The sequence below is a fragment of the Acipenser ruthenus genome, chromosome 19, assembly GCF_902713425.1.
Source record: "Acipenser ruthenus chromosome 19, fAciRut3.2 maternal haplotype, whole genome shotgun sequence".
NCBI classification, from domain to species: Eukaryota; Metazoa; Chordata; class Actinopteri; order Acipenseriformes; family Acipenseridae; genus Acipenser; species Acipenser ruthenus.
In genome coordinates this window covers 19,312,676-19,340,051 of record NC_081207.1, presented here as the reverse complement: position 1 = coordinate 19,340,051, position 27,376 = coordinate 19,312,676, and the positions used below count along the sequence as shown (strand labels likewise).

Sequence of the window (27,376 nt, the reverse complement as noted above, 5' to 3'; positions counted from 1 at the left end):
GTTTAAAGTACTATTACTTACTGGATGTGCGGTTCGGCTTTACCCCTACCTACACAATAGCTATACAGGGTTATATTAATTGGAGTTGGAGGTCTAAACAAATAACGATGTCAGCTTCAGCAGTGTTGGGGATATATTCTCCCTATGGACTGAGCAAGTGGAGTTATCGCTGTATTTCTGGTACAGTAGGCCAACATTATGCAGGCAATATTACAAAAATATTTTTAAAAATACCACACAAGCCATTTAAAGTTATCATCATTATGCTGTGCACTTACCACACTTTACCATCCCATACATTTTCGTTTTTCAATACTTTCCTATGCTTTTACCATGTACAGTAAATTATATGCAGCAATGGCGGACTCCTTCCACTTGGAACATGGATTAAATGTTTTCACAGCAGTTTAATAGTAAAATGTACAGCAGCTGAATCATTGTTATTTCCATGAAACAATTGTGCTGTGGGATGTTGTAATCATATCTGTGCTGTGCTGGTTGCACAATTTGGAGAAAAAAAAAATTACAAAATAAATATTGCTGCTGTTCCTTATAATTATACTACTTTTAATAAGATCAAGTGCAAAAACATGTGCAAACAGGTTGTGTTCCTACAATGTAAAATCTACACAAAAGCTACTGAATTTTAGGTGTTCAAATAAAGAGAAAACAGTTAGTGTTCTGTGTCTAGCAGAGTGGCACAGCGAAAATGTGATGGATCGCAAACCATCACTATAAAATTCCCACATTCAAATTCCAAGTTTAAAAAGAAAGTTCAATGACATGTAGGAATAAACTACTGCAGTAATTGAACAATAGATAGATGGCTATAATGCAACTTAAGCATTTGGAGCCTGGCATTATTCAGTTGCAATAAACATTGTATAGCTATACTGCCCCCTGTTGGCACCAATAAGCAGCATGTATTTGGACAGCAGTGTGGAGTAGTGGTTAGGGCTTTGGACTCTTGACTGGAGGGTTGTGGGTTCAATCCCAGGTGAGGGACACTGCTGCTGTACCCTTGAGCAAGGTACTTTACCTAGATTGCTCCAGTAAAACCCCAACTGTATAAATGGGTAACTGTATGTAAAAATAATGTGGTATCTTGTGACAATTGTAAGTCGCCCTGGATAAGGGTGTCTGCTAAGAAATAAATAATAATGTATTAGAAGTGGTCTTTACTGTTTCACCCTAAGACAGCAGTCACTACATTAGCACTAACATCACAAAGAAAGAAAACAACCGTGCTTCCATTCATTTATTGCTCAACACAAATTTATTCTGTATATGTTTAAACTGATTCTGTTTTTAAAAGCCTTGCATGAGCTCAGCTGCTAACAGACTCATCTACAAGTCACTGTGCTCTCCTCTTTCTTCACAAGGTTTTTTAATTTTGTTCAGAAAGGAGGTTTGTTAAAAACTTCATGATGTCTCCCTTGAGCTTCTTCCCACTCTTCTGCTCCAAACCGAGGGCCATGTATTCTTCATTCTTGTCATAGACTGGCCAGTGCACCAACCCATCACCATTGGGGGTCCTGAAGATCAAACATGCATAAAGCGTAATGTCACTGAGCAGGTCGTGTAGCAGTGCTTGGCAACCCTGCTTCAGGTTTGGTTTCCACCAGGTACATTTGCATTGCATAAAGCATTGATGAGCATAGCGTAAAGCAATTACTGTAACAAACTGAGAGGCTGTCTGTAAGTGCCGGCTTACATGAAAACCACTGATGTAGGGTATAAGGTGACCAAATAGTTTGTCCTTATTATAAAACAAATGCAGTTTCCCCACAATTACAATCAGTTCATACTAGAACCCGATTCCTTAGTCTGTTTCAGTACATTCATACAGTATTGCTCCAGAAGCAAAACATAAAAATATTCTATTTTTATAGAGAGATACAATCAGTGACAAATTTACTAGTTGAATATCAGACATATCAGAATGTCTGACAATGTAAACGTTCTTATCCGTTTCTAGCAAAATTAGCCCAGTATGCCATCATTACTCTGCACAGCTTCATTTCCTCCTCAGTTATTATTATTTATTTCTTAGCAGACGCCCTTATCCAGGGCGACTTACAATTGTTACAAGATATCACATTATACATTATTTTACATTATACAGATATCACATTATTTAATTATTTTTACATACAATTACCCATTTATACTGTTGGGTTTTTACTGGAGCAATGTAGGTAAAGTACCTTGCTCAAGGGTACAACAGCAGTGTCCCCCACTAGGGATTGAACCCACAACCCTCTGGTCAAGAGTCCAGAGCCCTAACCAATACTCCACACTGCTGCCAGTTAGGACAACTGTTGGAAAAAATATGTGTTTTTAGCACTGATTCTTACTGAGTGAAGTCTGTTGTTTTCTGTGGGCAGCAGTGCGGAGTAGTGGTTAGGGCTCTGGACTCTTGACCGGAGGGTTGTGGGTTCAACCCCAGGTAGGGGACACTGCTGCTGTACCCTTGAGCAAGGTACTTTACCTAGATTGCTCCAGTAAAAACCCAACTGTATAAATGGGTAATTGTATGTAAAAATAATGCGATATCTTGCAACAATTGTAAGTCGCCCTGGATAAGGTTGTTGGCTAAGAAATAAATAATAATAATAATAATGTGCAGGGGTCTAATCTATTGATCTAAACAATGGAGGATCTGAGTACCTCTGATTAAAACAGGGTGTATCAAGGTTGTCAAATAACTAACAGTGCAGGTATTTAAAAACCCTGGGGTGCTCCTGCTTGAATTATTTAATGGGTGGCTGTGGCAAAGTGCAGGCTCTTTTATTATTTGTGTTATATTATTATCATCATGCTGCTGTGAATAGTGCAGCTGGCAACAAGGGAAAGCCTGGAGAGACAGCTGACAGGAGGAAAGAAACCCCATTGGGGCTGGCAAGGGTTAGCTACCCTTGTTGGCAGTATCCAGCTCTGTGTTTACAGGATGCTGGAGACACCCGCCCAAGGCTTCTAAGAAAGTAAAGAGAAAAATACCGCTAGAGTCTGCGAGAGTGGGGGTGGAAAATGACTCGGCGTTGGACAACATGGTTAATGACTTAGGAACGGAAACGGATATGAGTATGGAGAGTACTTCACAAAAGACTAGTTCAAGATCTGCAATTAGCAGACATGGAACTCCAGGTTTGTTTCTGCGGCTGGGCGACAACGGTCAGGGGTTTGAAGATTCATCAAGGGAGAATGAAATGCTTGAGGGAGAAGGGACAAGGGCCTTGCATTGATCAGTACTTCTTACAAAGTCAGTCAAGTCAGTCGAATGAAATCCAGCGACAGGAAGCAAACCACAGTTCGCAGGATATCAGCACCCCTGTCATAGATGTGAGGAGGACTTGCATGGACACAGTTAGTGATGAACCTAATGATCCTTGTGAACCCGGTCAGACAAACCAGCATAAGAGAGAAAAGAACCTCAATGGGCACAAACCTGGAGTTAAATGGCCAAGAGCTTGTGAGAAAACTGCGTGGGACACAGTAAACACAGATCTCTGCTTTGCGTTGGAAAGGTTAAGTGGAACAGTTGAAAAGAAGCTGGATAAATTTGGGGACATCATCTACGCATATGGAAGCGAGAGGTTTGGAGTTGAAAAAAGGAAGGAAAAAGTACAAACTATTCCTGGAAAGTCTAGATGGCAGCAGGAGATTGAATGCTTAGTTAGAGAAAGGAGACAGCTGAGGAAGCAATGGAGAATAGCAGAACAAAGTCAGAAGGAGGGACTCAATCTCTTACAAAGGGTCATACAAGATAAGCTTGCAACATTGCGCAGAGCTGAGCGCTTACGGAAACGCTACAAAAAGAAGGAGCGTGCAAGAACTAACTTTTATAAAGACCCATTCAAATTTGTAAAGAAGTTATTCACCAGTGAGAAGAATGGCACACTAAAAGCATCTAAGTTTGAGCTGGAGAGATATTTGGAGGAAACACATACAGATTCAAAAAGGCAGGAGCCTATGTCAATTCCTTCTGACATACCACCTATCAATCCACCAGAATACCAAATGGAGGACTGTGCACCTAAGTGGAAAGAAGTAGAGCGAGCTGTGAAAAAACCAAGGGTTTCACCATCTCCAGGGCCTAATGGAGTTCCGTACAGAGTGTACAAGAGTGCTTCAGGAGTTCTACGAATCCTGTGGAAATTGATGAAAGTGGCATGGGAAAAACAGGTTGTACCAAGAGCATGGTGCCGAGTAGGTGGAGTCTTTATACCTAAAGAAAAAGATTCTACAAGCATCAGTCAGTTTCGCCCTATTTCCCTATTAAACGTAGAAGGCAAGAATTTCTTCAGCATTGTTGCTCAGAGATTGTCAACTTACCTATTAAAGAACTGCTTCATTGACACTTCAATATAAAAAGCAGGCATTCCAGGTTTCCCAGGATGCTTAGAACACATCAATGTGATCTGGCAACAAATTCAATCAGCTAAAAAGGAGAGGAAGGAGCTCCATGTGACATGTCTGGATTTGTCTAATGCATATGGTTCAGTGCCACATGAACTTCTTTGGGAAGCATTTGATTTTTTCAGTGTACCGATGACAATAACAAATTTAGTGAAAGTCTACTTTGGAGATTTGCAATTTAGTTTTTCAACTTCAGAATTCAGCACTACATGGCAATGCCTAGAGGTTGGAATAATGGCAGGATGCACCATTTCTCCACTGGCTTTTACCATGGCAATGGAAGTAATCATTAGGGCATCAACATGGGTAGTGGGAGGAGAGCGCTTGGCTTCTGGAATGCGACTACCACCAATTCGAGCATACATGGATGACATGACAACCATGACTACAACAGTAGCCTGCACTAATCGGTTATTGGGTAAATTAACCAATAACATTGAATGGGCACGAATGCAATTCAAGCCCACTAAATCAAGGAGCATCTCTATAATTAAAGGTAAAGTAGTAGATAAAACGTTCTTCATTAATGGTGAGGTAATACCAACAGTGTCTGAGAAGCCAGTTTAGAGACTTGGGAGATGGTACGACGGGGATCTAAAGGACACAGTTCGTGTGGGAGAAGTTAGTCAACAAGCAGTGGAAGGGTTGAAGAGCATAGACAGCAGTGCTTTACCAGGCAAACTAAAACTCTGGTGCTTTCAGTTTGATCTACTGCCGAGGTTGCTGTGGCCACTGACTGTACAAGGTTTCTTTGACAACAGTAGAGAAGCTGGAAGCTTTAATCAGTTCATACATCAGGAAATGGTTGGGAGTTCCACGCTGCCTCAGCAGAGGGGGACTTTATGGCAAAGGAATACTGCAGCTACCAGTCTCTGCTCTAACCGAGGAGTTTAAGTGCGCCAAGGTCCGACTGGAAATTACATTAGTAGAGTCACGCGACAAATGCGTAAGGGAGGCAGCACCTGTGTTGAAAACTGGAAGAAAGTGGGCGGCAAAGAAAGCTGTGGAGGATGCAAAGGCTGCCCTTCGAATTGGTGATATCATGGGGCAAGTTCAGCATGGAAGAGGGGGTCTTGGTCTCAGTTCAGCTCCTCCTACATGGCACAAGGCATCCCCAGCTCAATGGAGGAAGCTGGTAGTTAACGAGGTGCAAAAGCAGGAGGAGAGGATGAGGTGTATAAAGGCCATTTCCCAGGCCAAGCAGGGAGAATGGATGAGATGGGAGAGTGTGGAACAACGCAAGATTGGCTGGCAAGACCTATGGTCAATGGAACAGAGCAGGATCAGTTTCCTCATCAGGTCAACATATGATGTTCTCCCATCACCACAGAACCTAAACCTCTGGGTAGGAGAGGATCCCTCATGTCCTTTGTGTTCATCACCTGCAACATAAAGGCACATTTTGACAGGATGTAAGGTGGCTCTTAGCCAAGGACGGTTTACTTGGCGCCATGACCAGGTGCTGCGATGTTTGGCCTTAGCATTGGAAGACAAGCGTAACATGACCAATAAGTTGCCACCTGTTCCATCAAAACATTACACACAAAAGACAACATTCCTCTGCCCAGGAGAGCAACCACCAAGAAAAGGTGTTAAAACCAATCCTCGCCCAGGACAAATGGAAGCTGCTAGAGACTGGAAAATGCTGGCAGATGTTGGTCAACGGCTTATTTTTCCACCTGAGATTGCCACCACTAACCTTCGACCAGATATTGTCTTGTGGTATGGATCAGCACGCCTTGTTCACCTGGTAGAGTTAACAGTGCCATGGGAGGATGCTGTAGATGAGGCGTATGAGAGGAAGAAACTGCGGTATGCTCAACTAGCCACTGAAGCGGAACAGCGAGGATGGCGAGTCCGGGTTTACCCAGTGGAGGTGGGTTGTCGAGGATTTGTGGCACACTCTACAACCCGGTTTCTTAGAGACGTCGGATTCAGTGGCCAAGAGTTGCGTCGCACAGTGAAGAACTTATCTGAAGCAGCATAGAGGAGCAGCAACTGGCTGTGGTTGAGACGGAAAGATTCTGGCTGGGGATCTCAAGCACAATAGAAAGAAAGAAACGCTGATGTACGGGTAAGTAAGCTGGACTGAGTTGAGTGGGGGACGGAGGGGGGTGATGCTGGGACGCCAGAATCACCGTCGAGCACTCTTGAGGTGTCGTGGGTTAGTTGACGAAACACAGAGGATGGAAGGTGCCCACTTGAAGACCCCAGAGATGTACCCTACTTAGCTCAATCCAGACGGTTGTCATGCTGATGCGCTGGGGAGACCGCACTGTGGTTGATCCACGGAGCCAGCATTGCAGCCGTTGTGTGTGCTGATGTGCTAGGGAGGCAATAAGCTGATCCCTGGAGCCAGCATTACACTTCAGCCATCAACACCAGACAGAAGGATATCTACATCATCATATGGAAGGAAGCGCAAATGGATGGAGACACATATGGATCACATTAGTTTACTGTAAAGCTACGCCTTAGTTGGTGCTTATCTTGGCGAGAGCAGAGTTCAAATCAGCATGAAGTTTTAACATCTACTCTTGTGTAATGGAAATCATCATTATTATTCTTCTTATTATTAATTGTATTTGTGTGCGGACGGACAAAAGCCGCCCGACGTTATTGTTTATTATTTGTGGCCGGCGAAAAGCCAGCATTATTGTTATTATTTGGCAAGGATGGGGTTACTTCCCCATCCTTAAATAAACCTGTGAGAATGTGGCTGGAGCTTTAATAAGGTAATTGATCAATGGGTAGTTAAGGCTCCAGCCACAGGATATAAAAGAGACTGCCTTGGATCATTGCTGGGAGAGTTATGAGGAGAAGTAAGGAAATTAAGAACGAATGCTACCAGCCAGTGAACAAGGTACTCGTGTGCTTAAAGTAATTGTAATTGTTAGTGTTTATTTTGGTTTGGACAGAGAGCCCTTTTCTTTGTGTGGTTTTGTTTAAATCTTTATTTTTGTATTTATTAAATACGAGCACAGCAGCGCCGTTTTGTCCCGTACAACCTGTGTTTATATTTAATTTCCTGGTCTGACGTTACCACCCACACAAAGCCATCTGTGACAGTGGCGTTATTTAGATCTACAGTAATACAAGAAGAAACCTTTCTATGACAAGAATTTCTACTAGACTTTGTCTAAGTCTTCAAAATGTCAAACACATTTTTATTTACTAGAGAAGTACAACACTAAGAAAGTGTTATTTATTATAAAAAGACACATTAATATAGCACTGGTAAAATATGTCATATTATTACAAATATCTTCCAGTGCGCAGTCTCTGGCATTACCTGGGATCTTAATTTGTCCATTCCAGAAACACCCTCTGAAGACAAAGTTAATCTCATCTCCGTGATGTGGTTTCACAAAGCTGGGTCTTTTGTCTTTGTAAATACTGGGGCGATGCTGGAACTCGTACAGGTACACTGGCACACCAGCCTCTGGAAGAGGAAGAAGTAAAGATTTTTGCAACTGATTTTTTTTTTTTTTGTGGTGGTAACAGTGTAGGGCCTTTTGTATAACCAAAAGCAATTAATCATTGAGTGGACATAAAATTTCAAACACGTATAAGCTAATTATTGGATAATTGGATCATTCAACATATTGGTTATATGAGACTGCTATCATGTTGTGTATACTGCAGTCAGATTTAAGGGCCCTGTTACAGTGACACTTAAAAATGTTTGCTTTTGCACTGGGCCTTAAGTTTTCCTGTCACTTATAAAAGTTTACCATGGTGTTTTACGCACAGTAATTTTGCTGTTTTCCCATGGTTATACAATACACTTTCCAAAGTTTGCCATGCTTTTTAACCTACTTTACCATAGGGGTGTGCAGAAACCTGTACCCTGAATTGCCTTTAAAGGGTACATCAGCACTACATGAAAGATAAAACATAAACTATCCCACCTTGCTGTTCCGAATGTATTTAGTCATTGTATAATAATCCGAATGCGCCCAAACATCTGCATAATGCCACACTGCTATGTCCAAAATCACTGTTCTCGAGCATCTCTTCTCAGCCAAAAAGCATGACTTCCGCATGTACCCTCACATGTGCTCTGAAACGTACCGGCGCATGACCAAGCTATATTACCTCCATGTTGAAACACACTAGTCTGTGTGACAAACATGGTCCGTCTAATCTTCCATAAGGAAGGAACTTGTACCTGCTTTCGTTTTGTGTAGTAGACATCTTTCACACTGTACATGTTTCCTTCGCATGTTGTATTTTGATGTATTATTTTAATTAATGTTGCATTCAATAAAAAAAAAAAAAAAACAACACATCTGTGCTGTGCAAGTGGTTGTGGGGAAAAGAAAACCCAAGACAGAGTTGTTCTCATTTCCAACTAATGAAGGGACCTACCCAAAATTATAGCAGCACTGTGTTATTTCAATATACGTCCCCAAAGTCTTAGATATAGCTCCAGCTGATTCGGAATGTTTGCAGAATGGACATCTATCAAATAAACTAGCAAATGAGATTCGGAAACAGTGTATTTCCTTTCGGAATGAGGTCTTTGAGGATGATCCGACCTAAAAAAATAAATATTGCATTTTTTCATCTGTCGTATTTGGTTTTCATTTGCATTTCCTGACACAACACATGCACAATCATCTACACACCGTTGAGTGGGAAAGTCGAATTCGGCCACAAATTCCATCTCCCTATCAGTTTCTGAACAATCTGATGTTGAAATATTGTCTGGCATTATTTTGAACGTTCCCTGTGTACAGTCACACTGTGTTGCTGAGGAAAATTTGAATTTAAACTGTGGGATAGTTTATGTTTTATCTTTCATGTAGTGCTGATGTACTCTTTAAGAAGTATTTATCAGCATGTGGTTGATTACAAATCAAGAAAAGCTGTCCTTCCCTCATGTTTACAAATGAATACCAATTAATGGCAATTATCTTCCACATTGAGTGTTTTAAAAGCCGATTGGAAGAATATTTTTACTGCAATACCAAAGCCGTAAACTGACAATGAAAAGTCAATTTACGCCAGTAATAATGTGGCTGTGCTTGATTACACTTTGCTATGGGAAAGTTTACCCCAGAGTCCTATATCCAACAGAGAATGAGGGTTAAGCAGTAAGATGGAGCCTTAACTCCTGTTACACAGGAAGTGGATTTATAATGTTGAGGATGGATACATTTGTAACATGAGATAAAAGAAAATTATCATTAATCCTTTAAAATCAATATATGCTCACTTTTGTGATACTTGGCAGCATCAATAGTCGGCAGAACCATAAACATATCCCCAAGGGTCGTTGGGTCTTCTGTGTCTCTAAAGTATTCAGCTACAATAAGATCATTCACTGCCAGCTGTAATAGAAGTGTCTCATTTAATACAGCCATTTTAGGTAGGGCTGGCTAGGGTTGGAAGAGTAATAGATTACTGTAATCCAATTACATTCTTCTACATGTTTCAGTACCTTGTAACCGCATGGTTCCTTTTTCAGACAGCTAACAAAATGTGGTAATGATTTACATTATGGTAAAAAATTGAAAAAAAAACGGAATTTCTTTTAGTTACATTAAAAAAAAGAACTACGGCTAATGCATAACATGGATTCTTTTTAAAAGTAGTAAGTAACATGTAACTAACAGATTACTTTTTAAAAGTAACTCCCCCAATACATTGTCACATGATTTGAATGAGAGAGGTTTTTCAGTCCCAACACTAAGGATAGATATATACTGAGCATCAAAAGAAACTTATCACTTATATTTGAGCATCAAAAGAAACGTATCACTTATATTTGATCATCAAAAGAAACGTATCACTTATATTTGGATAAAATTCACTAGATGTGATCGAAAAATGACAAACTCTGTTTCAGAGCAGGTGCAGTGACTTTTTATTGTGCTGATTAACATCTGACATCACGAAGATGCTGCAAAATGATCTGTCGATCTTGGGCAGTTGTTGTGACTCTTGGTCTCCCAGTTTGTGGCCTGTGTAACGTGGTGAGTCTGTGGTGTAGTATGTTGGTGCAGTATGTTGGTGCAGTAAACACAGACTGGAAACTTCAGATGTGGTGTAACGACACTCGCGATGCCCTTTATTTTGAAGGCAGGTTGCAAAATAAAGAAAACACAAACAGAAGAAAACAAACAAAAAGCCTATCTTCATAAGAAGATACTAACTATACTTTATAGGCCAGAGGCCCTACCTACCACCTGGGACAGCTAAGCTGTTTACCCAGAGCAGTTAAACAACCAACAAAAAAACCACCCAACTTCACAGAGTTCCCTTCTCTTTTGATTTCAAACAATCTCACTCCTCACAGTACCACAGCACCAGTCTTCCTCTCCCAGCTGGGTAAAACCTGTCCCATTTATAGGGCTCACAATTATCAAACTACCAGCAGGTGTCAACAATAATTCAATCCAATAAGCATTACCTCATCCTATAATGTTGAGAGCATCCTCTAGTCAAGTGGCTCTGATAATGCTACACAGGGAAAAGATACTTTGACAGGCGCTCGCTCACATAATGACCCTGTATGACCTTATTACACCTGTCATTGACAGAACATGTCTGGTTATACCATCTAGCCAGGTTTGAAATTGTTGGCTGTGAGCACCCAAGACGACGAGCCATGGTACGCTGCCCTAGTCCAGCCTCCAACATGCCTATTGCACGAAGACACTGCTCTCTTGACAGACGTGGCATATTGTTTTTTTTTCTGTGATTTTCTTTATTGCTTTTATTCAAGCTTGCAATTCAACACCCAAATCACTCCATATCCAGTGTCCAATCAACTGTCTTACTAATTAGGTGATTAAGTGCATATGTTTCAGTCATAGTCACTCAAGCGTGTCATGGTCAAGGATGAATGATCGAGTGATTAAAAAGAAACCAAAAACATTTAGTCAATGTCCATCATTTATATACCTTATTTTTTTTCGAAAAATAAAAGTGTTAGAATAGTGATAAGTTTCTTTTGATGCTCTGTATATTTTAATTGTTTGACTGACCTAAGGAAAAGCGAATTCAAGCAAGACAGCATAAAAGAAAGCTGTACTGTACTGTGGAATTGAATCTAAACCCACAGCAAACACAGAGGCTTGTGGTACAGAGTGAATGTTGCTCTAGTAATTTGACTTTTTATTTTTAACACACTGTGGTGTATTTAGTGGACATTCGTCTACAACAATTACTGTGTTCGCAGTAGACTACAAGTTTATAATGTCTCACCCGAGTTGTAAACATCTTATTCATGACAGCCATTACTTGATCTTTCTCTACTCCTGCTTCCCAACCTGGAGGAAAAAATGCCTGAAATAAAAATGAGATACACAGTAATAAAATAGCATTTTAAAAAAAAATACAGTTTACTATGTAAGCTACCATTTTAAAAAAGCAAACATAACAGAATCAGTATACTGAACAATAATTATCAATATTTAGTACATAAGCAGAAAGTAGTATGCAGTATCAATAAAGATTTATTTTTTACAAAACAACAAATAATAATAATAATAATAATAATAATAATAATAATAATAATAATAATAATAATAATAATACAAAAATCAAAATAAAACAAGAAATGATTAAGAATGATAGATAACACAAAATTACAAAATTCTTTCTGTACCAGGTAAAGACCATGGCCCGTCTTTCTGTACCAGGTAAAGACCATGGCCTGTCTTTCTGTACCAGGTAAAGACCATGGCCTGTCTTTCTGTACCAGGTAAAGACCATGGCTCGTCTTTCTGTACCAGGTAAAGACCATGGCCCGTCTTTCTGTACCAGGTAAAGACCATGGCCCATCTTTCTGTACCAGGTAAAGACCATGGCCCATCTTTCTGTACCAGGTAAAGACCATGGCCAATCTTTCTGTACCAGGTAAAGACCATGGCCAATCTTTCTGTACCAGGTAAAGACCATGGCCAATCTTTCTGTACCAGGTAAAGACCATGGCCTGTCTTTCTGTACCAGGTAAAGACCATGGCCTGTCTTTCTGTACCAGGTAAAGACCATGGCCTGTCTTTCTGTACCAGGTAAAGACCATGGCCTGTCTTTCTGTACCAGGTAAAGACCATGGCCTGTCTTTCTGTACCAGGTAAAGACCATGGCTCGTCTTTCCGTACCAGGTAAAGACCATGGCTCGTCTTTCTGTACCAGGTAAAGACCATGGTCCGTCTTTCTGTACCAGGTAAAGACCATGGCCCGTCTTTCTGCACCTATGCCCACATTGTAATAAAAAGCACAAGAAAGCTGCACAGACACACATCGCAGTGCTCTATGGTGCTAGTGTACTTTATATTCAAAATCAATACTGTAATTACGTGTAAAGTGATTATGTGGGGTGTTAAATTTGATTGACATTAACCAGTGGTTAAAGAAAGGGGCTTGTTACAGGAAGTTCCAGGTTCAATCCCAGCCACTGACTCACTGTGTGTGAACCTGAGCGAGTCACTTAACCTCCTTGTCCTTCACATGATACGCAAAAAACGAGATCCTATTGCAAGTGACTCTGCAGCAGCAGTTGTTGATGCATAGTTCACCCCCTAGTCTCTGTAAATCGCTTTGGATCAAGGTGTCTGCAAAATGACAAGCAGAGGGTGACATTAATAGGAGGGTGTGGCAATGTGCCCCGCCCCTGTGTGCAATTGTGTGTTATGTGTTGTATGTTGCGTGTGTAAATGTTGGTGTATAGTCATTGGTACACGGGATATAAACGGGTCTGTGTTTCACGTGTATTTAAAAAGTGTATATTTGTATTTAGGCACGAGGAGAGCACAAATCACTTCACGTGCTGGTTAAATGTAATATGTGAGCACGGGGTTGCACAGAATTAATTCACGTGCTGGGATTCAAGTGAATAATTAATTAGTAATTGAATCCCAGCACAATAGTATATATAGACGCACATTTCTTGCACTCAGGGTTAGGTGTTCAGTGAGTGGAGAACGGGATTGGAGACGGAGGTAATAAGAAGAAGAAGAAGAAGAATAGTTAAGTGTTTTCACTCACCGTGTTTGTTTGTCTCCGTGCACCGTTTGTCTGTGTAGTCCGTTTTGTTTGTCTATTTATTTTGGCGTGTAGTGCCGTGTCCTGTTTTGTTTTGTTCCAACCTTTTATTTTCTGTTCTGTTTATTAAATGCTGAACGCGATCACGCGTTCAGCCTCACCAAAACCCCATCTCTCTGTCGTTCCTCCCCCTCCCGTCTGCTGTCCAGCTGCTCCAGCAGCGCCGACAGTGTTGCGTAGTCCATCTCCTACTTCTGACGACCACGTGTCACAAAGACGGCCGGAGTGGGTGGCGACAGACCAGAAACAGGAACACAAACGACAGAGAGATGGGGTTTTGGTGAGGCTGAACGCGTGATCGCGTTCAGCATTTAATAAACAGAACAGAAAATAAAAGGTTGGAACAAAACAAAACAGGACACGGCACTACACGCCAAAATAAATAGACAAACAAAACGGACTACACAGACAAACAAACACGGTGAGTGAAAACACTTAACTTTATTATTATTATTATTTATTTCTTAGCAGACACCCTTATCCAGGGCGACTTACAATCGCAAACAAATACATTCAAGTGTTACAATATAAGTCATACAATAAGAACAAGAAATACAATAATTCTCAAGTGTGACAAACCACAATTCAATAATACAGCAGATAATAGTGAAAGTTACATCAGGATATGATTAAATAGTGATAGTTACATCAGGATATGATTAAGTACAAAATACTACAGATTAAACACTTGGCAGATTACAATATTCTGAGGTACAGGATTAAATGCGGTAAAATAGGGGGCAGATAAGAGCAAAATAAAGCATATTTAAATGAAGGGTGATAGTGTCCCAGGATACAACAGAGGAGTTCTACAGGTGCTGTTTGAAGAGGTGAGTCTTAAGGAGGCGCCGGAATGTGGTCAGGGACTGGAACTATTCTTCTTCTTCTTCTTATTACCTCCGTCTCCAATCCCGTTCTCCACTCACTGAACACCTAACCCTGAGTGCAAGAAATGTGCGTCTATATATACTATTGTGCTGGGATTCAATTACTAATTAATTATTCACTTGAATCCCAGCACGTGAATTAATTCTGTGCAACCCCGTGCTCACATATTACATTTAACCAGCACGTGAAGTGATTTGTGCTCTCCTCGTGCCTAAATACAAATATACACTTTTTAAATACACGTGAAACACAGACCCGTTTATATCCCGTGTACCAATGACTATACACCAACATTTACACACGCAACATACAACACAACACACAATTGCACACAGGGGCGGGGCACATTGCCACAGAGGGATATTAAGAAGGTTTGGCTGTAGTTCTATTAAGGCAAGTTGGATTGTACCTTTGGCAGGAACCAGTCTGTTTCGAGGTTGTTCACCCCTAACAGATTGGGGACCTTGCTGAATTTCTGTCTTTTCAGGATCTCTTCAAGAGGGCTGGGTAGAAACACTCCATTGATTGTTCCTGCAATTATTATGAACTCCATCTACGAGAGGGAGAACAGCAGGCACACACATACAATCAATTAATCCTCATGAAAAAGTAAAGAGACTAAATAACCTGATGATGGAGTCAATGTAGTTTAATCTTGAGAACATAAACGCCCATACTGTTCAGGAGCAAAGCTGAGCAAAAAAGCTGACCCAAAGCCCATTTGTATATTTAAAAAATATGTTATTTTTTTAACAAATGTATACCCCAAAGTAGATGTTTTGTTTCACAGTTGCCAATTGGTGTATTTGTTTGTTAGGAGATTTAATAGAACAATGTAAACATGCTTGTAAAAAGGCAGTTGAAATGTTATTTTGTTTTATTTCGTTGGATGGAATTATACAGCATTATAAAATGCAGCCTGTCATCCATTATTCTCTGCCCCTCTCTCTAGCATCTATCGCTCTATATACTCAATTCTAACCGTTTTAGCTGCGCTCAGAAGGTCCTCTTCATTCTTCCCTCTTAAACACTTGACAAGAGTTGCTGAGTCCTTGTCATCGCAGCCAGTCACATTAGCAATCCTCTAGACACACAAACAGCAGAGCTTTAATAGAAAAAGCCATCGGTGCACATGGTATAGCCAGCATGTTTGTTTTCATGTGTATAATACCTTGGTTATAGGCTGTGAATTAGAGGTGATGAGGCCTGGTAAAGTTGCAACTCCACAAAACCTGAAAAAACAAGAGTCAGTAACATACACCCTCCTGCCACTGCTATAAATACAAAACTGGAGCGATCTGTATCCTAAAAAAGCAGACCACCACGACCTACGTACACAGTATTGGATTCCGCGTGGAAGACTGTGACAAGATGGCAGAGGATACTGGCGTTCTCAAGACTCAGAGGCAGAGTATTTTAGAAATGGGGGGTTATTTTTAAGAATCCAAAACATAAATAAAACAAAGAAATGCCACACGGCAAAATAAAGGGCACAATGGCCAAAACAAAGATTTAAACAAAACAGAAATATCTTAAACTAAATATACAAAACTCACAGTCATGAAAACCAGCAAACACACAGGCCCCAGCACTTCAGTGTTTCTCTTTTGTTCTCCTCCCCTTCTCGCGTGCTGCAGCATGGCCAGCTTTATATTGGCCAGCTGGGCCAATTAAACAATTAATAATATAATCCCTCAATTTGGTGATTGGGATCATGTGTTTAATTGGCAGCCATTCCAGCTCTGGTCTGTAGCTCCACTCCAGAGCCAGAATGGTCGTCCATCACGTGACCCCTTCCATTAAAGGGGCAGGACAACTTTGTCCTGCCACAAAGACCCAGCGAAGACCAACAACTTTGCATAATCAGGACGCAAACTGCAGGTCCTTAACTGTATGATTAACCTTGCACACCACGCAGTCGTGCCTCTACCAGGTAAGCAATTTAGGGACTTGAGTGCTGTAGGTTTATAGGGGTTATGGTGACCATTTGTAAGGTCTGTCTGCTGCATGGTAAACAAAAAAAATGCCCCCGAACTTTAATCATACAAACCTTTCGGACTTCATTTGGGTATTATCAGATAATATGCTTTAAAATAAATTTCACAATGTATGTACATGCAATATGTGATTATGAGAATCCTTTGAATGTGCATGCACTGGTTCATATAAACATGATTTATTCAAATGGCTGGTTCCTGTAGGTCTGCTTTATAGTCTAGTTTATAGTCACACTTGTCTATTTGGCAGAGCCTCTATCCTAACAATAATCTTTTTTTTTTTTTTTTAAATTTAGTCGGTGCCAATTTTTTTTTTATTATTATTATTTTCTCCCAATTTGGAATGGCCAATTCTTTTTAGGCTCAGCTCACCGCTACCACCCCTGCGCTGACTCGGGAGGGCGAAGAAGAACACACGCTGTCCTCCGAAGCGTGTGCCGTCAGCCGACCGCTTTTTTTCACACTGCAGACTCACCATGCAGCCACCCAAGACCTACAGCGTCGGAGGATAACGCAGCTCTCGGGCAGCTTACAGGCAAGGCCGCAGGCGCCCGGCCAGACTACAGGGGTTGCTGGTGCGTGGTGAGCTGAGTACACCCTGGCCAACCTAAACCCTCCCCCCCCCCCCGGGCGACGCTTGGCCATTTGTGCGCCGCCCCCTGGGAGCTCCCATCCACGGTGGGCTGTGGAATAGCATGGACTCGAACCGGCGACGTCCAGGCTATAGAGCGCATCCTGCACTGCACGCGGCACGCCTTTACCGGATGCGCCACTCGGGAGCCCCCCATCCTAGCAATAATCTGATGAACAGGTCTTTTACCCATGGAGAAAAACACAGACTACTAGTTACATACATGCGCGGACACGCTGCACCCTCCAGCCAATTCTCCAAAAATGGTCACGGAATTGGGATCCCCTCCAAAACTCTTGAAATTCTCCTGAACCCACTGCAGGGCTGCCACCTGGTCCAGGAAACCCCAGTTCCCACAGGCATGATCATCACTGGTGCTACAAAAAAACCCAAATGCAAACACTATTACTTTATATTAGTGCTGGGACGAACACATGTTCGGATATTCGCTCATAATTTAAATATTCATTGAGATATTCTTTCGTTTTCAAAAAGTAATAAAAGCCATTATATTGCTCAGAACACAGGCAGAGACAGCATAGCAGCAGGGGCAGTGGGGCGTGGGGCATGGCCCCTGTGTGTGTGTGCCTTTATTTTACAGCAAGACGTTACAATATGTAACACGTTAAAGCAGAAAAACATCCCAGGAGTAAAGAATACATTGTGTAGACCTTACTTTAACCCAGTGAATTAACTATAAAACAAAGGATGCCAAATAATTGTAATTGTATTATTACTAAATAATTATATTATTACTTGTACTGTGATACTTGAAATGTATTTGCTTACGACTGTAAGTCTCCCTGGATAAGGGCGTCTGCTAAGAAATAAATAATAATAATAATAATAATAATAATAATAATAATAATAATAATAATAGCAGTTCAAGTTAAACGTTGTTTTGTTTATTCCCAAAATAAATAGTACATAAAGTTGACACCGCAAGCAACGAAAACTGAAGTTTAACTTTAAACACTTCAAATAAAACAAACGTGGAAGTGGCTTTGTAAAATGATGGGGACAACAACTCACTGTTTTGGTTCTCGTTTATTACATTCCACGTAACAGAAAGTCGCAACAAAAAAATATAAAATATATAAAATCTACGTAAAAATCACTACACAACATTTCCCGCAAGTTGGGCACTGTTTAAGCGAGGCACTTCAGAATGATGCGTTCCCTTTCAAGTCGAAGATGACCACCAACATTAAGTATGGGATATTCCCTGCCCTTGAGGTAGGTAATACTGAGCTCTCTATATCAGAGCTGCCGAAGGCCCCTTCCTGTGATGACGCACTCGGTCCCGCCTACCGAGGGTACAAAACCGTCACTCACTGGATGATCTCCCTCTTTTTCCTTCTCAAGACGGTAAGGTAGGACCTCTGTGTCTAGACTGAGCGTGTTGATAAGCTTGGTGAAAGATGGCTTGCTGCTTTCCTGGAATCAACGACTCTTGAAAAAAGTTATTTTATCTTTCTGTCTTTCACTCTTTTTTAATGTCTGTCGTATGTGAGCGGCTGTCTGTGCAGTCACCCGCGAGTGAGTTGTCTTTTCCTGAGAGTTACACAAGTATCCTCCTCAGGGCCAGGCCTGGCCGTATCCCCGCTGTCGAGTGACCCAGCCGCGCTCCCTTCCTCGGGGCTAGGTACTGCCATATCCCCGTCTGAGCGGAGCCGCCGGCTGAACCTGACCGCTGCGGTGAGTCGGTTCGTGTGCGTTCGGTGTACTCTCTCTCACATTCCATCCTTCTTATAAAAAGTGTTACATTTTTGCAGAAAAACTTCACCCACCGCGGCTTCAGCCTCTGTCCCCCCCCGGTATACACTCCATGCTGACCAGGTGTGTGTGTTGACCACGCGGTCTGGGTACGCACTTTGCGTAGCGTCCTCTCCGGTGCTGCGGTACCGCGGCGCACGCATAGCCTGATTCTCTTTTGGATGCAGATTGCTTATTATCCAACGCCAGCGTAGGAGTATAGCGTAACACGGTACTTGGTGTTTCCCCAGTACGCAGAGCGATATTCACAGCGCACATAGTGCGCAGGTGCTCATTATTCCTAGTCAAGTTATGCACAGGGCGCAGGGTACGCAGTCTATGCTCCCACTGCGCAAGGCGTCTGGAACATTCGACGAGGCAAGCAGTGCTGTGCATGTTGCTCTCGTTGCGTAGGCACTGCGCCACTAGCGCATACCTTGTGGTGCCGCACGTTAAACAGTGCAGGCATAGTCTGTTGCGCACTAGTCCCCATAAATTAAAAAAAAAAAAAAAGGGGACTATGCACATGAACAGACCCATGCAGGGTTCCATGCCTGTACGGCCTGTAACGCCAGCATCCCACAAGAGGATAATCATACCCTCTGCGTGCGGTGCTTAGGTGTCCCGCATGCCACCATGGCCCTCGAGAGGGACGTGGCTTGTAGCATCTGCAAGGCCTTGCAGCCTAGGCTGAAAGAGGCTCGTCTGGAGAAAGCCAGAAAGGAGAGCTCCGCGTCCTACGCGGCGGGTCGTCAGCGGCCTTAGGTTCCCCTGACGCCCTGTCCCTGGACTCCCCGCTTAGCATTCCGAATGCGCAGCGTAACCGCTCCCCGTCTCCGGCCGCGAAGCAGGTGAAGCGTTCGAAGCAGGCGAGGGACATTATGGACCTGAAGGCCCAGATGGCCCAGGTCCTGGAGCTATTATCAAAACAGGCCACAGCAGTGGCCCCTGTCCAGGCCCCACTGCAGCCTCAGGCACCATATCCCCCCTCCCTGCAGAGAGTGGAAGGGGGTGGGAAGGCTCGCCTCAGCTGGCACAGGAGGACGTGCTGTCCATAGCTGCCTGCCTTCGTTCTCCTCCGACATGCAGATGGGGGACACCCTTACAGAGGAGGAACCCGGCTCTGAGTGTGTGTCAGAAGCCAATTCCACCCCGTTGCCAAGCTCGGTCTCGGCTCTCATGGAACGTGTTGCAGCGTTCCTGCAGGTTCCCTGGACACCGGCGGCACAGCCGCGCCGTTCGGTGTTCCGGACGCAGGTGCTGGCTCCCCGCCCGCAGTGTTTCCCAGCATTCCCAGACTTTGTGGAGGAAGTACGCTCCTCCTGGGATAGACCATCTTTGGCTCCCAGCGTCTCCAAGCAGGCTACAACGCTCTCCTCCTTGGAGGGCGCAGATAAGCTCGGCCTGGCAGGGTTTCCCCCGGTAGACTCCACCATCGCGGCCCTGGTGAGGGCCCCGCCGGTGGGGGGGCTCACTAGAGACCCGATGTGTCCTAACCCTCAGTGCAGGGTGACAGAGACGCATTTAAAGCGAGCATACACAGCAGAGGCTCAGGCAACCCGCTTGGCTAACACAGCGATTGTGCTGACCGTGTATTTGGATGGAGTGTTGCGTGAGGCCCCGCTCCCGGAGCCGGTGGCCTCAGAGCTACGTCTCCTGTCCGATACACTGCTGCAGATCTCCGGTCTGCAGGGTCAAGCCCTGGGCCGAAGCCTGGCGGGCTTAATTGTGGCACGTATACAGCTGTGGCTGTCACAAGCCAGGGTCCCTGACGCAGATAATGCTGCGCTGCTGGATGCGCCCATATCCCCAGGACATATGTTTGGGCCAGCTGTTGAAGAGATTCTGCAGAAATCTCTTTGGGAACGGGAGGCTTCCCGTCAGGTGGCTGCCCTGCTCCCTCCCCGTGCTCCGGCGTGGAGTAGGTCGGTCCGTTGGCGGGCTCCCCAGACTCGAACTGTCACCAGAACAGTTCCAGTCCCCACAGCCCCGCGGGGTGACGTAAGGCATCGCCTTCAAGGTAACAGAGCCCAACCAACAGGTAGAGGAAACGCAGGTCGTGGTCGATCCACATACCAGCATCTCAGGGGTCGTTTTCAGGGCCAGCACGCTACGCACTCACCCCAAACTGCTCAGCCCCATCCACAGCAGCCCCAGCAGGGCCCCTTTTTGGCACAACAGCTGCAGTACTGGCGCACTTGCACCACAGATACCTGGGTGCTCACTACCGTCCAAACCAGCTATGCGCTTCAGTTTCGCTCGGGACATCCTCCCTTTCGAGGTGTCATAAGCACCTTCGTGACAGACCCCTTGCAGGCCTTGGTACTTCAGGAAGAAGTCGAGTAGACCCCCTTCTCCCAGGAGGAGGGGTACTACTCAGGATACTTTCTGGTACCCAAAAGAGATGGAGGGGTTCGCCCCATCTTAGATCTGAGGCTCCTGAACGGGTTTCTGAAAGAAAGGAGGTTCCGAATGTTGACACACCGTCACATCCTCCAGTCTGTCCGGGCGACTGGTTCACAAGTGTGGACTTACGGGACGCATACTTTCATATTCCCATTCGTCCAGAGCACAGGAAGTATCTGCGCTTTTCCTTTCAAGGAAGCATGTATGAGTTTGCTGTGCTGCCGTTCAGTCTCTCCCTAGCTCCGCGTACGTTTTCAAAGTGCGTAGACGCTATACTAGCTCCCCTGCGGCTGCAGGGGATCAGAGTTTTAAACTGGTTGATCTGTTCCCAGTCTCGAGAGGGAGCTCTAGCCCACACGGCAATTGTGACGGAGCATCTGGTCAGGCTGGGCTTAGCCTTGAACGATGCAAAGAGTCGGCTCGCACCAGTGCAACGCACCACGTATTTGGGGCTCCGGCTGGACTCCAATGCAATGTGCGTATACCTGTCGGACGACAGCGTAGCAGCTATTCAGGATTGCCTCTCCCTGTTCGGCAGGGATCGCAGGTAACCCTGAGGGTGTGCCAGGAACTACTGGGTCCGATGGCCGCAGCCACAGTAGCGATCCAACTGGGTCTGCTTCGCATGCGCCCGCTACAAGCGTGGCTCAATGCGTTTCATCTCAACGCAAAATGCGACAGACACCGCAGGTTGACTGTGTCTCACACATGCTCAGCAGCCCTATGATGGTGGAGGGTTCCCTCTCACCTGCACAGAGGGGTGCAAATGGGAGTAGTATTAAATCGCCAAGTGGTGACAACAGATGCCTCCAACCAGGGTTGGGGAGCAGTCTGGGAGGGTAGGGGAGTCCGCGGGTCCTGGTAGGACCGCTGGGCACCCCTGCACGTAAACATGCTGGAATTGCAGGCGGTGTTCCTTGCTCTCCAGCACTTTCTTCCAGTGCTGAGCGGCACACATTGATCCGGATGGACAGCACAACAGTAGTAGCGTATATCAACCACCAGGGAGGCCTTCGGTCTCCGGGGTTGCATCGCATAGCTTTCAGGCTATTAGTATGGGCCCAGGCCAACCTGCTGTCCCTGCGGGTGATGCACATTCCGGGAGTGGCGAACTTGGCAACGGATCTCCTCTCCAGGAGAGGTCCGCATCCGTCAGACTGGCATCTCCACCCTCAGATGATGGAGCGCATTTGGGAACGGTTCGGGAAGGCGCAGGTCGATCTGTTCGCTTCGGCGGAGACGACACATTGCCCCCTATGGTACTCCCTCCATCGCTTAGGCGGTCCACTCGGCATAGACGCACTTCCTCCTATACCGTTGCTCCCGGCTTTTCTGGAGAAAGTCCGGTCAGAGAAAGCATCAGTTCTCCTAGTGGCCCCCAGGTGGCCCAGGAGAATATGGTTTGTGACCCTGTGCCAGCTGCTGTACGGCCAGCCTTGGGAGATCCCGCTTCGTCTGGATCTCCTCACTCAGGCTCCCTTTGGCACCCGGATCCAAGCAGGTTCCAGTTGTGGGCCTGGCCCCTGAAAGGGACCGCTGGTTAGCCGTAGGGCTGTCGGACGCGGTTGTGAGCACCATGTAGAATGCTAGGGCACTCCACTAGGTCGGTGTATACCTAAGTGGAAGTGTTTTCAAGCCTGCTGCCTGACTAGGAGCCATGACCCCTTTACTTGCCCGATGCCAGTTATATTGCAGTTCCTGCAGGAATTGCTTGACGCTGGAAGGTCCCCTTCCACGTTAAAAGTGTATCTGGCAGCTATATCTGCTTGTCATGCCCCCGTGGATTCTATGTCCCCGGGTGCGCATTTTTTGGCTACGCGCTTTCTTAAAGGCGCACGGAGATTACATCCTCCTAGGAGGACTGTTCTTCCCAAGTGGAGCCTTAACATTGTACTGGAGGCTCTTACAAAAGCCCTGTTTGAGCCCTTAGACTCCACAGAGCTGAAGTACCTGTCTATGAAGACAGCCTTCCTTTTAGCTATCACCTCTGCTAAGCGGATCAGTGAGCTGCAGGCGCTGTCCGTGCACAACTCCTGCATGCGTGTGTGGGAGGATGGAAGCGACAGCTCTGGTATAAATTATCCCATACTTAATGTTGGTGGTCGTCTTCGACTTGAAAGGGAACGTTAGGTTACTTACCGTAACCCTGGTTCCCTGAAAGAGAAGACGACCACCAACCATTAGGTCGCTTTGGTCGCCCTCACGGGTTCGGCGGAAAAAGAGGGAGATCTTCCGGTGAGTGACGGTTTTGTACCCTCGGTAGGCAGGACCGAGTGCGTCATCACAAGAAGGGGCCTTCGGCAGCTCTGATATAGAGAGCTCAGTATTACCTACCTCTAGGGCACGGAATATCCCATACTTAATGTTGGTGGTCGTCTTCTCTTTCAGGGAACCAGGGTTACAGTAGGTAACCTAACGTTTTTAACCCAGGTGGCCTTCCATAGAGATCATTATGCGTGCGCACGCATAATCTGGTTTGTTTACTTTTTGCTGTCTAAAACTTTTAAATAGATGCTCAGAGCTGCTGTGTTGATCCTGTGTTTATTTTTTTGGTAATATATTAAACTTACATATCACACGGAGCTCTTTTTCATTTGCCACTTTTTTAAACTGTCATGCAACTTCTGGTGAGGTGGTAAATAAGTGCAAGGTATTTTTGTAATTTCTAGCGAATACGAACATCTCGTTTTTGTACCTGAATACATGTTAAAAAATAATCTTTCGAATATTCCGATATTTGTACCAGCACTACTTTGAGAAAATTGAGAAATCTGTACCTCTCTTACCTTAAAAATCCCAGTATTCCCAGTCTATACTGAATCACAACAACCACCACATTCTCATAGGCAGCGAGCGCTGACCCGTCGTACTAGGAGGCTCCACCCATTGTGAAGCCCACGCCGTGAATCCAAACCATAACCTGGAATAAAGCACATCATGTCAAGATGCTAGCAGCACAAAATACAACAGCATGTTAATGCAGCCAGCGCTGAAGTTCTCAGATTTTGCATACAAAATGAGCAAGGAAACCTTTCCCTTACTGGGGCTTGTGTTTGACAAGTGAAATAGGTTTGGTAGTGTCATTCAAGCCACTGCCGGAAATTACAAAACCACCACACAAACTGTCAGGTCTCTGCTTGAGAGAGGCCCTGGACTGAATTTAAGGGAGAGGATGTTCAAGACAGGACAGAGGTGAGCCCCCACCCTACAGTTTATAAGCCAGCCCTTTGCTTTTACGAAAGGGGTCAATAAATCATCTCTGGGGGGAGAACCTTGCAGGATTCATACAAAGGTAAAGGCTGTTTAGTATTATAAGGGAGGCTGTCATTATCATAAAGCATAAGCAAATGGCTTTTTTCATTCAATTGTTTTCTATTCTATTCATTCACAGAACATGCAAAAGGAGCCAATGTGCTGCCCTCTGTTGCCAAGCAGTAACCATGCATGTTGCTTACAGGCAGTCTGGCCTCCTTTGCCACTGCCTCTCTGGGGGTGTATATATTCAGATATAAACAGTTCTCTGAGGTGGCTGGCACTGGAAACTCCAACATGATATCCTCCATTAACGTGCTGTCCTGCATGTCCTGTAGACACCTGCAACCATAAAACAAAGGGCATTACCAGAGTCTCTAACTTGTCATCACTGCAACTGCTGGAGGTGAATAATTATTAATATTCTGAGTGGCAATTTATTGGAGGCCAACAAATTGCACCATAGTTTCTTTTTTTTCTTGGCTTTACTCTTTAGCTTGTCATCACTGAAACAGTGTTGGAGACTAGTTTTAGGAAATATTCTGGATGGTATATTTTGCAATTTATTTCACCATAGACATTATGCAAGCTATATAAATTACAAAAGAGTAGTGAAAAGGTAAATATGAAGGAGTCACCTCCTACTATGCGCTGGACTTTTCTGACCTAAGCACCATGTTACTGTATCCTCAGCTAATGCACTATCCTTGCACTATTGCACTACTAATATGTCATTGTAGATACCACTTGTTGCATCCTAGTCCAAATTGTATTTTAGTAGAATTATTTGCACTTACTGTAAACTATACACTGTACTGCAACACCTGTGCCTTGCATAAATGCGTCAGCCAAATAAATAAATAATAACACAGTAATATTAATAATGTAAGCACAACAGGACCAAAAATACATTTTTGACTTACATAGACGGTTGGTTTGTGGCATCTCTGATTCCGCCCCATGGTTCAGATGGCTGGGGAGCCGAGAACCTCAGTGATCCCAATGGGGGTTTGGCAAAAGGAATTCCTAAGTACTCTGAACAAATCAGTCTGTACCGAATTGTTCACGAGTACTTAGTGTCCCTTTCAAACTGCCGTATCCCGTGGAAACGACTGAATCTGCAACTGCACCTACTAAAAGAAATAATTTGAGAATATGTTGCCGCAGTAATAAGCTTTCTTCATGTTCTATGTAAAACAAGCAGAAAACGCATTACCTGCCGAAAAAACACACAAAACAGCATATAATAAACATGAAGATAGTTTATTCATCCCTGCAGAGTGCATTTTGTTTAAGATGTCTGTTGGTAAACTAAGGTAATAAAAACATTGAAAGGTATGAGATTTTTGAAGTTCAGCGTTCTCTGGGCTTTGACTTCATAAAGAGAAGACACACCCTCACAAATAATATGTGATACAAAGGTAGCCGCCTGCCCAATTTCAAAAACAGGTCAAAGTTGTCCTGATGTGGCACGGACTGTTGCCGTGGAAGTTTTCTGTTGGTCTAGTTATTGACGTTTACACTGTCGACCAGTATAAATGTCTATAATAGAATATAAGCTGAAAACTGCAGGCTGCTCTACACTTAAAAAAATAAATATATGTATCTATTTATTTTTCAGTATAAGACACTGAAAGAGTAGTCTTTCTGCTAAGCTACTTATAATACAGTGAAAAAGTTGAGTAGCTAGGGATACATTACAATGGCATCCTCACATATGGAGGTACTGTCCAAAAACACTTTAACCAAAAACCAAAAAACTATAAGGAACAAATTTCCTTATAGTTTGCATGGTAAATATTACTGTATATGAAACTGTTGTGTTTTTAGATATTAATACAATACTTTGTATTTGGGAAACTGCAATATGATCGTGCATCAGAAGAGAAGGGGATACAAAAATAAGCAATAACTAAAATAGTACTAACACATAGACCAGGGCTTCTCAAACTCGGTGCTGGGACCCCCTGTGTCTGCTGGTTTTCATTCCAACTGAGCTCTCAATTACTTAACTATACTTAATCAAACTGATAATTTGCTTAACCCTCTATTGCATATCGTAACATAAAGATAACAAACCAATCTTTGTTGCTTAATACACATAAAAATGCTTCAGTTCTGTAGTTGCATGCTGTTTCTTTTAGGTAACAGTCCAAATAAACCAATGGTAGCTTTCCATTTGGTCATATGACTTTGTTATTTTTTATTTTACTTCCACAATGTGGTATTACGAGGAAGGTTGAAGGTCATCTTTTTGAGTGTTGTATTTGGTGCTACTACATTGTTTTTTTTGCTTTTTTCATCAAAAGAAAAATTGGATTCATAATTATTGGTAAGTAAAGGATTATTGTTATACCTAGAACCTATTATATTAGTTTTACTATGAGAAATTTACAAAAATTGGTATGTATCCAGAAAGTAACATTGTGCAATCTTGATATGGGGAGATACTTGATTTACTGTTGACATAAGGGAATATTTTGTATTAGGAATATTTATTATTAATATATACTATTGCTTTACTTTTATTTTTTTACTATATTATATTATTATGTATTTGGTCCCATTCAAAAGAAAGAGCTCCATCAAACAGTACAATCCTAAAAAGCCAAAACGCTGGGGATACAAAATATGTGTTCTTTCAGATAGGAATGGCGTGGTTTACAACTTTGATATTTACAGTGGTCCAATTCTATGCCTGACATTGGTGCAAGTGGAAACATAGTCCTCAAACTTGTGTCAATTGTACCACAGAACCTTTCCCACAAGATCTACTACTACAATTGATTTGGTAGTGTAGATTTGCAAGTGGCACTCGAGAAGAGAAAAATTCAGTGTGGGGACTGTCTGATCCAATCGCTTGGGTGGATGTCCATTCATGTCAGATGGTGAGATGATGAAAAAAGGGAGGGGAACCTTTAAAGAGAAAGAAGCAACTGTCAATGGCTTAAACCTCAGGGCAGTAAAATGG

The 27,376-nt window shown here is 43.5% G+C and overlaps 1 pseudogene; it reads right to left on the bottom strand.

Annotated features, from left to right (window-relative positions):
- Window positions 1-1,198: 1,198 nt before the first annotated feature.
- On the bottom strand, window positions 1,199-25,468 carry LOC117424832 (cocaine esterase-like; annotated as a pseudogene).
- Window positions 25,469-27,376: the final 1,908 nt, after the last annotated feature.